Here is a 7,730-nt window from a genome sequence, read left to right as displayed (position 1 = left end):
AAGCAACAAGGCACTGAGGCTTCTGGGTTTCCAGAAAGCACAGGCTTCAGTGGCTGGCTCACCTCCAGAAATCAGGCTTAAGTCACCCCTGGAGTCACCTTGTCCTACCACCCAAATCCCTCTCTCCTGTCTTCATGGAGGCTGGGGTGGGAATGGAACAGGGGAATTTCTCTTTTCTCACCCCACAACCCCCCAGGCAGAGAAGGGAAAGCAGTGGGCTCTGAGAAAAGGGAAGACCTACAACAACCATGCTGTTGTTGTTAGCTGCCATCAAGTCAACTCTGACCCGTGGCGACCCAGTGCATGCAGATTAGAATTGTGCTTCACAGGGTTTTCAAGGCTGTGATGTTTTGAGAGCAGATTGCCAGGCCTTACTTCAGAGGTACCTCTGGTGGGTTTGAACCATTAACCTTTTGGTTGGTAGTCCAGTGTACCACCTAGGGACTCCTTCCAACTACCTTAGAAGTCACAACCTGGGCTCATCCATGAAACCTAGCCAGAGGAGGTGGGACAGACATTAGGCTTCTTTCAGCAGCGCCTGCCCTGCTGAGCCTGTCTCCCTGAAGCCCAGGGAATTTAAGAAAAGGCTATTGCCTTTCCAATAATAACCAGCTGTCACCTGGCATCACGTCCAGCCCCCACATGCCAGACAGCCAAAGCAGACTTCCCCTTTAGTGGAGCCATACATCTGGCCTGAATTATTATTCCCCCAAGAAAAGTTTATCGAAGAGTTAGGCAATGCCTCCACATACAGCCACTGAAGACAAGCTTAAAATATACTGTAATACATTTAAAGAGCCATTTCGGGGACTGGCTTTCTCATGATAAAGACGCAACTGACACTCACTGGGTGCTAAAATGTCAAGTTGTTGCAATCCAGCAGAGAACATAACAAGCCACTAAATGTGAAGCTCTGTTCAGCTGATTTCTTTCCATTCATTCCCTTGCCTCCCCCAACAATTGATTTTGGTTCGTGAAGTTGACGTTTTGGTGGGACCTACCAAAATCTGAGAAGGTGTCCTTTCTATCCCAACCATCAGTAAAAATGAGGAGAACTCACAAGGCCAGTGCCAAGTTCTTCCACCGAAATGCCCTGGAAGGATAGGACCAGAAAATTTGAGAGAGGGGTGGGGTGCAAATGAGAACAAAACCTCACCGTAGTGTCCTCTAAGTGCCTAGGAACAGGGCAGTGGTGGCCCAGAGGTAGAATTCTTGCCTTTCACAGGGGGAGACACGGGTTAGATTTCTTACCACTCGTCTGTCAGTGGAGGCTTGTATGTTACTATGATGCTGAACAGGTTTCAGCAGAGCTGAACTAGACTAGGACAGACTAGGAAGAAAGGCCTGGTAATCTACTTCTGAAAATCAGCCAGGGAAACACTATGGATCACAATGATCCAATTTGCAACTAACCATGGGGATGGCGCAGGACTGGGAAGCATTTTATTCTGTTATGCATGAGGTCACCGTGAGTCAGGAGCAGACTTGACAGCAGCTAACAACAATGATAAGTGCCTAGGAGGGCAAGAACTTCAAATCCTAGGAAAAAACAACTGCTTGAGAAAATCCCATGGATGGTTTCCATAGATGTTGTTGCTGTTAGGTGCTATCGAGTTGGTTCCGACTCACAGCAACCCTGTGCACAACAGAAAGAAACACTGCCCAATCCTGCGCCATCCTCACAATCGTTGCTACGCTTGAGCCCATTTTTGCAGCCACTGTGTCACTCCATCTCATTGAGGGCCTTCCTCTTTGTAGCTGATCCTCTACTTTACCAAGCACGATGTCCTTCTCCAGGGACTGGTCCCTCCTGATAACATGTCCAAAATAACACGTCCATGAAATGAAGTCTTGCCATCCTCGTTTCTAAGGAGCGTTCTGGCTGGACTTCTTCCAAGACAGATTTGTTCGTGCTTTTGGCAGTCCATGGTATATTCAATATTCTTTGCCAATACCATAATTTAAAGGCATCAATTTTTCTTCAGTCTTCCTTATTCATTATCCAGCTTTCATGTGTCTTTGAGGCAACTGAAAACACCATGGCGTGAATCAGGTGCACCTTAGTCTTCAAAGTGACCCCTTTGCTTTTTAAAACTTTAAGGAGGTCTTTTGCGTCAGATTTGCCCAATGCAATGCATTGTTTGATTTCTTGACTGCTGTTTCCATGGGCTTTGATTGTGGATCCAAGTAAAACAAAATCCTTGACAACTTCAATATTTTCTGTTTATCATGATGTTGCTTATCGGTCCGGTTGTGAGGATTTTTCTTAGAAAATTGGGAAGGGTGCTGACTGGCAGAATCCAAACCCTTGGGTTTCATTCACAACTCTGTTTCTCCACGTGCACAGTGAAATGGCCAGAAGGCTCTGTGTTCTGGGGAAGGGAAGGCTGCAAAGGAGGACAGGTGTTGTGTGAGGTGTTGGGTTAGGATGTTTGGATTAAAGAGGCCTTCTCCCAAACCTCTGTTAAGAAGGTTGGGAAGTTGTAGTCAGTAACCTTCTTCACAGCAGAATTTGCAGCTATAACCTATGAGGTGTGGGTTAACCTGCCTCCCATAGTCATGTAAATGTGAGTGAGCTTGTGTGCTGAGGTGGGTGTGGGAATCTATCAGTCAATGAAGCCGTGTTGTGCGAACCAGCTGATGGTGCATGTTTGTACTTGAAAGCCATAAAGTTCTATGCAAAATCTATGGGTGGCACTGTTGCACAATGCTGGTGGGGGTGTGAGTTTGGCGGTGGGATTACCTTTGTAGGCTGTATGCGAGTGCGCATGGATGTCTGAAATGTGTGCCACAGGACTGCAGAAAAGTACATGGGCTTGGGAGTCAGCCTGATTTGGCCTTAACTCCTGGTTCTGTCATTAACTAGATGTGTAAACTTGGGCGAATCACTGGGTCCTTATTTTCCTCACCCACAAAATGAGAACAATAATAAATATCTTTCAAGATTGCCGTGAGGATTAGAAACCATACCCCATATACAAAGCTTCTGGTGTCCTAGGTGGCACATCGTAGGACTCAGAGTAGGCAGCTATTATCACCCACCCTATATGGCCTCTGGTGCGTACAGAAGCAAGAGAGGGCAAAATGCCACCCAGGAATCTGTGTGTGAAATCTGGGGGAGAAGGTTTGTACCAAGGTGTGTACATAAACAAAGCTACACACACACATACACAGAGTGCAATTCCTTCTTCCACTCCAGGAGTCCCTATTCAGAGGGGCGGGAGGGTGGGAGATAAAAGTCTCCGCAGATTCTTTGGGTTTCTAGGCTTCTGGGTCCCGAGTCTAAGCCAGTAAGAAGTTGAGAGGCTGGTAGGAGCTGCAGGAAGCCAACCGCCTGCAGAAGCTTCCTTTTTTTCCCTCCACCCAGCAACGGTTGAATACCGCCACCCATATCCACTCCCCACCTTCCCCCCCCACCCCCCCACCCCCCACCCCCCCACCCCCCCACCCCCCCCACCCCCGACTCTGCTTTCTTTTCAACAAGTGAGAGTAAGGGAGGGGAGGAAACCCGAGTGAGAAGGGGATTCCTCCGGTTCCCTTCCCCATTCCCCCTTAAGACACACCAGGAAGCAGCCGCAGCGCGCGGTCGGGCCACCTTAACAGCGGAGTGATGGTCTGGCCTGGCGCCAAGTCCCACCTCGGTTCCAGCTCCGGCTCCTCCCCTTGCTCCGCCCGCACTGCTCCGGGGAGCTGGTGAGCGAGGGTCTGGCCGGAGTTGGCAGGAGCTGTTGCCATGACAAGCATTTTCTTAAGAAAGCTCTGCTGTTGAGGCCATCCAAATCTAGGGACTGGGGGTGGGGGGGCACCAACTTCCTGGGGAACCATCCCTCCAAGGAGAGCAAGATCAAAGACACCCGCCCAGCTCTCCTGAACCCTTTTTCTTCCAGGGACCTGAGAGGTCTTTCCCTTTGGAAGGGCCGAGGAGGAAACCCAGCCCACTCCGCGGATCTGGCAAGAAAAGCCAGAAAGCAAAGCCAGCGTCGCTAGAGCGGTTGCCACAGTGGGGAGGCCGGCGGGTGGTCACCGTCACCCTATCCCGGTCCATGGTGACCCGGAGGGAGAGCCCCGCTCGGAGAAGCCCGGATCCTTGCTAGAAAGAGGTAGGCTTGCTTGGAATGAATTGACTCTTGATTTGCAAACTTTCTTTCTTTCTTTCTTTTGAATCGTTTTAAAACTCCCTGAATTTCTGCTTCCGAGCATATTTTATGTGACTGGGTTTGGAGATTTGGGGGGATTTTTTCCGTGTGTGCCTGTGAACAGATTTGTCAAATATTTCTTTCCTGGACTTGGTTCTGAGAAATCACATAATCAAACAAGTGATTTCTTTTGCTTTTCCTGGTTCTTGTCATTCCTGGGCTGTGGGGGTTAGGGAAACGACAGGACTGTTCTGACACCCAAATTGAGCTCTTAGAAAAGCATTTATTTCTCCCGTCCGTTCCTGTCCTCCGCCTCCCCCTTGGCTTGGGAATCAGACGCAGAATGGAAAACTGTTGCAAAAATATTTTCCGTGTCTGTTCTCTTTCTCGAAAGCCCCAAAGAGAGATGGAAAAAAAAAAAAAAAAAAGAACCAAGTAAGAAATCTTCAGCAGGAAGGAGGGGCTGCAGTGGAGACTGGAAAAGGGGTGCCCTGGGGGGGGCTAAGAGAGGCGCACAATGGGAAGGGGGGTGCACAAAATAAATTTCTTTGGCTTTGCGGAGAAACCTCGGCGTTTTCTCTCTGCCTCTTGAAAACATCCTCTGACTTTCACGGCTATAATTAGCTGTGGAAAAAAGCTAGGAGTTCCCTAGTACCGCTGTTGTTTGAGTGCGTGCCAGCGTCGGGAACCAACTGTATGAGTGTGTCTGAAGGGCACCACCCCACACATCTCGGATCCCAAAAGGGAGGAAGAAGGGGTGAAGTTGGAAAGTTTGCGATGTCAAGGCCGGTGACCTGGGGCTGGTGAGGGCTTGGCGTTTGGGGGTTGCCGAGAGGCATCCTCGGGGAAGTCGGGGTGGGGGGAGTCCCTGAAGCGTCTTGGGCCTCAGTGTTGTTTTGCTGAGGAGCTAGAAACTAAGGCCGGAATTGTCCCTCCTGCCCTTCGTTCTCACACACACACCACAGTCTCACACACTCACATCCTAGGCCCACTCCCGGCGGAGGATCCCGGCTGGCACCCTCCTTGCAGCGAGTCCAGCCTCACACGCGCCATCGCGCCAAGGCACCCACTGCTCTTCTCCAGCGGGATGTGGAGGGCCCGGGAGTGGCAGCGGCCGCCGCATCCTGGGAGAGGAGTGGGCACTCTGTTAGCCAGAGGCGCCTCCCTCCTGGGCATTCCTGCAGGACTTACAATAACTTGCAGACAAGATGCTGGCGCTGCTGGCCTAGTAGGGGGAATGTCAGATGAAGAAATAGGCGGGCACTCAACCGACGCCGCTGGGGGGAAGGGAAAAAGGGGTAGGGAGGGAGGGAAAATAAAATCCGGTTCCACAGCGCCATCTCCTCTTCTGGGTGGGGTGCCACTCTCTCTTTGAGCCCCTCCCCAGAGCGGCCCCTTCTCTCTGCCCTTCGCGTTTGGATGACCCCCCTCCAGCTCCTCACTTCTGGGCCTTCTTTACCTGGAAGGAAGAGATCAGGGGGGTATTCCAGGCTGGGACGGCGGTGGAAAGAGGCCTTGGGGTAGGGAAGGGCTGGATGGAGAGGACCTTAGGAGGAAGGGGGCTGGCAGAGGTGGTGGCTAGTGAGCCCACTGACCCTCCTTGGCTGTGGATGGTGGCTTCGGGGGCTGGCTCTGGAGGGGTGGTGGCAGCTTGGTGGACAGGTGGTCTGGAAGGTGACTCCTGTCCCTGAAGCAGGCAAATCTGTGGGCAGTGGGCTGGGGGAGAGGAAACACCTGCCCTCAGCCCCAACTAGAGAAACTGGGGAGGAAGGAAGCAAAAGACCAGGAGAGCTTAAATGGGGGACAGGAAGCAACAGGAACCACTTTTCATTTTGAGGTGTTGGAGTATTGATCTGGCTGCACCCCAAGGCTAGATGGCTTCTCCCTGCCTGTGTTCTGTTCCAGAAGGTAATGAGGCCTTCTCCAGTGCTAAGAGGTCACAAGCCATAATCAGTGCCCTTCCTCGGTAGGAAGGGGGCCCAAGGAATCCATTTCTTTGCTACTTATCCAGGAGCCCCATCCTCCTTTCCACCATCTTGCTGAGGTGCAACCCCGAAATCAGGCCGCACCGCGCCCTTCCTTGTGCCCTTCAGTGTGCCCTTGCGTCTTGGGGGTACTGAATCTCACCATTCGGGCAGCAGGCCTATTTTCAGTATTCTGACTTGGAGCGGATCCTTTTGGGGGAGGGCTTCTGCCTGCAGGTTCCGATTTAGCGCCCACCTTGGCGCCAGCTCCACGACCTGGTGTCCTGGGTAGGGGGCAGCGGTGGAGCCTGCTCTCTGCAGCCCCAGCCGGCCTCGCGGGTGCTCCAGGGCAGGGATCGATACTGCAGCAAGCCCGCGGACCCCTCCCCTCTGGGCTGCCTCGCCGCCCCGCCTCGCCCCACCCCGCTCCGCCGTCAGCCTCTCCCGCAGCTCGGCTCCACCCTCCCCGGGTCTGCCGTAATCTAAGTACTCGGTGGAGAAGATGCTAGTGCTGCAGGAGCGGGGGTTTGCTGCCGTCCAGACCCTGCTAAGGCTCAGTCACTTCCCCTTCCACTTACCACCTCCGGTCCTTGGATTTGGAAACCCTGGTGGCGTAGTGATTAAGAGCTATGGCTGCTAACCCAGAAGTCAGCAGTTCAAAGCCACCAGCTGTTCCTTGGAAACCATGTGGGGCATTTCTACTCTGTCCTATAGTGTCACTATGAGTCGGAATTGACTCGACGGCAACGGGTATTTCGGTAGGGTCCTTGGATTCATGGAGCCCTGGTGGCACAGTGGTTAAGAGCTGGGGTGCTAACCAAAAGGTCAGAGTTCCAATCCACCAGCCACTCTTCAGAAACCTTATACCAAAACCAAACCCATTGCCATGGAGTCAATTCGACTCATGGTGACCCTATAGGACAGAGTAGAACTGCCCTGTGGAGTTTCCAAGGAGCACCTGGTGGATTCAAACTGTCAACCTTTTGGTTAGCAGCCATAGCACTTAACCACTATGCCACCTTATGAGGCAGTTCTAATCTGTCCTATAGCATCTCTGTGAGTCTGAATTGGCTTGAAGGCAATGGATTTTTCGGTTTTGGTCTCTGAATTCAAGGTCAAATGGATGGAACACAGCTCATCTTACCGCTTCTGGGACTCCCAGTGCCTTGCACAGTGCCTGAGGCTATAGACTCTTGGTCAATGTTTGTTGAAAGAATGAAGCGGAATCATCAGATCTAGGACCTCACCCCGACTGGCTCCTAACTTGCCCTCTGGTTTTTAGTTTCCCCTCTGCACAAAGGGAAGCCTGCTTTTCGCGGTAATGGTGGCAAGCAGATTGGTCAGATTCCTAGGGTCTTTGATGTCAGAAGAAAGTCAAAATGGGAGGGCCCAGTAAGGTGGCAGAAGTAGAGCTGTGAGAATTTGCCCAAGGTGTGGGACTGTGTGGTGGGGGAGTGGAGAGCCATGAGCAAGGATACTGGGAACTCTCTCCTCTCCTCCACTGTCACTCACTGGAGGGCCTGGAGGGGAAGGGATGGGATGGGGGTGCTGGCTGTTCAGCCAGGTATTGACCCAGCTGCCCGCTGTTAGCAATTCAAGCATTCCACGGGAAACTGCCTCTTAGTCAAGA

At 52.1% G+C, this 7,730-nt stretch overlaps 1 protein-coding gene across 2 annotated transcripts in view; it reads left to right on the top strand.

The window, feature by feature from the left end:
* The first annotated feature begins 3,674 nt into the window (after window positions 1-3,674).
* ATP2B4 (ATPase plasma membrane Ca2+ transporting 4) overlaps window positions 3,675-7,730 on the top strand; it is a 117,560-nt gene continuing 113,504 nt past the window's right edge. For both annotated transcript variants that reach the window (XM_064273365.1, XM_064273364.1), the window contains exon 1: window positions 3,675-4,100. The gene's annotated coding sequence lies outside the window, so the exon portion shown is untranslated. The remainder of the gene's footprint in view (window positions 4,101-7,730) is intronic.

Source organism: Loxodonta africana, chromosome 20 (assembly GCF_030014295.1).
Source record: "Loxodonta africana isolate mLoxAfr1 chromosome 20, mLoxAfr1.hap2, whole genome shotgun sequence".
NCBI classification, from domain to species: domain Eukaryota; kingdom Metazoa; phylum Chordata; class Mammalia; order Proboscidea; family Elephantidae; genus Loxodonta; species Loxodonta africana.
This window is presented reverse-complemented; position numbering and strand designations above follow the sequence as displayed.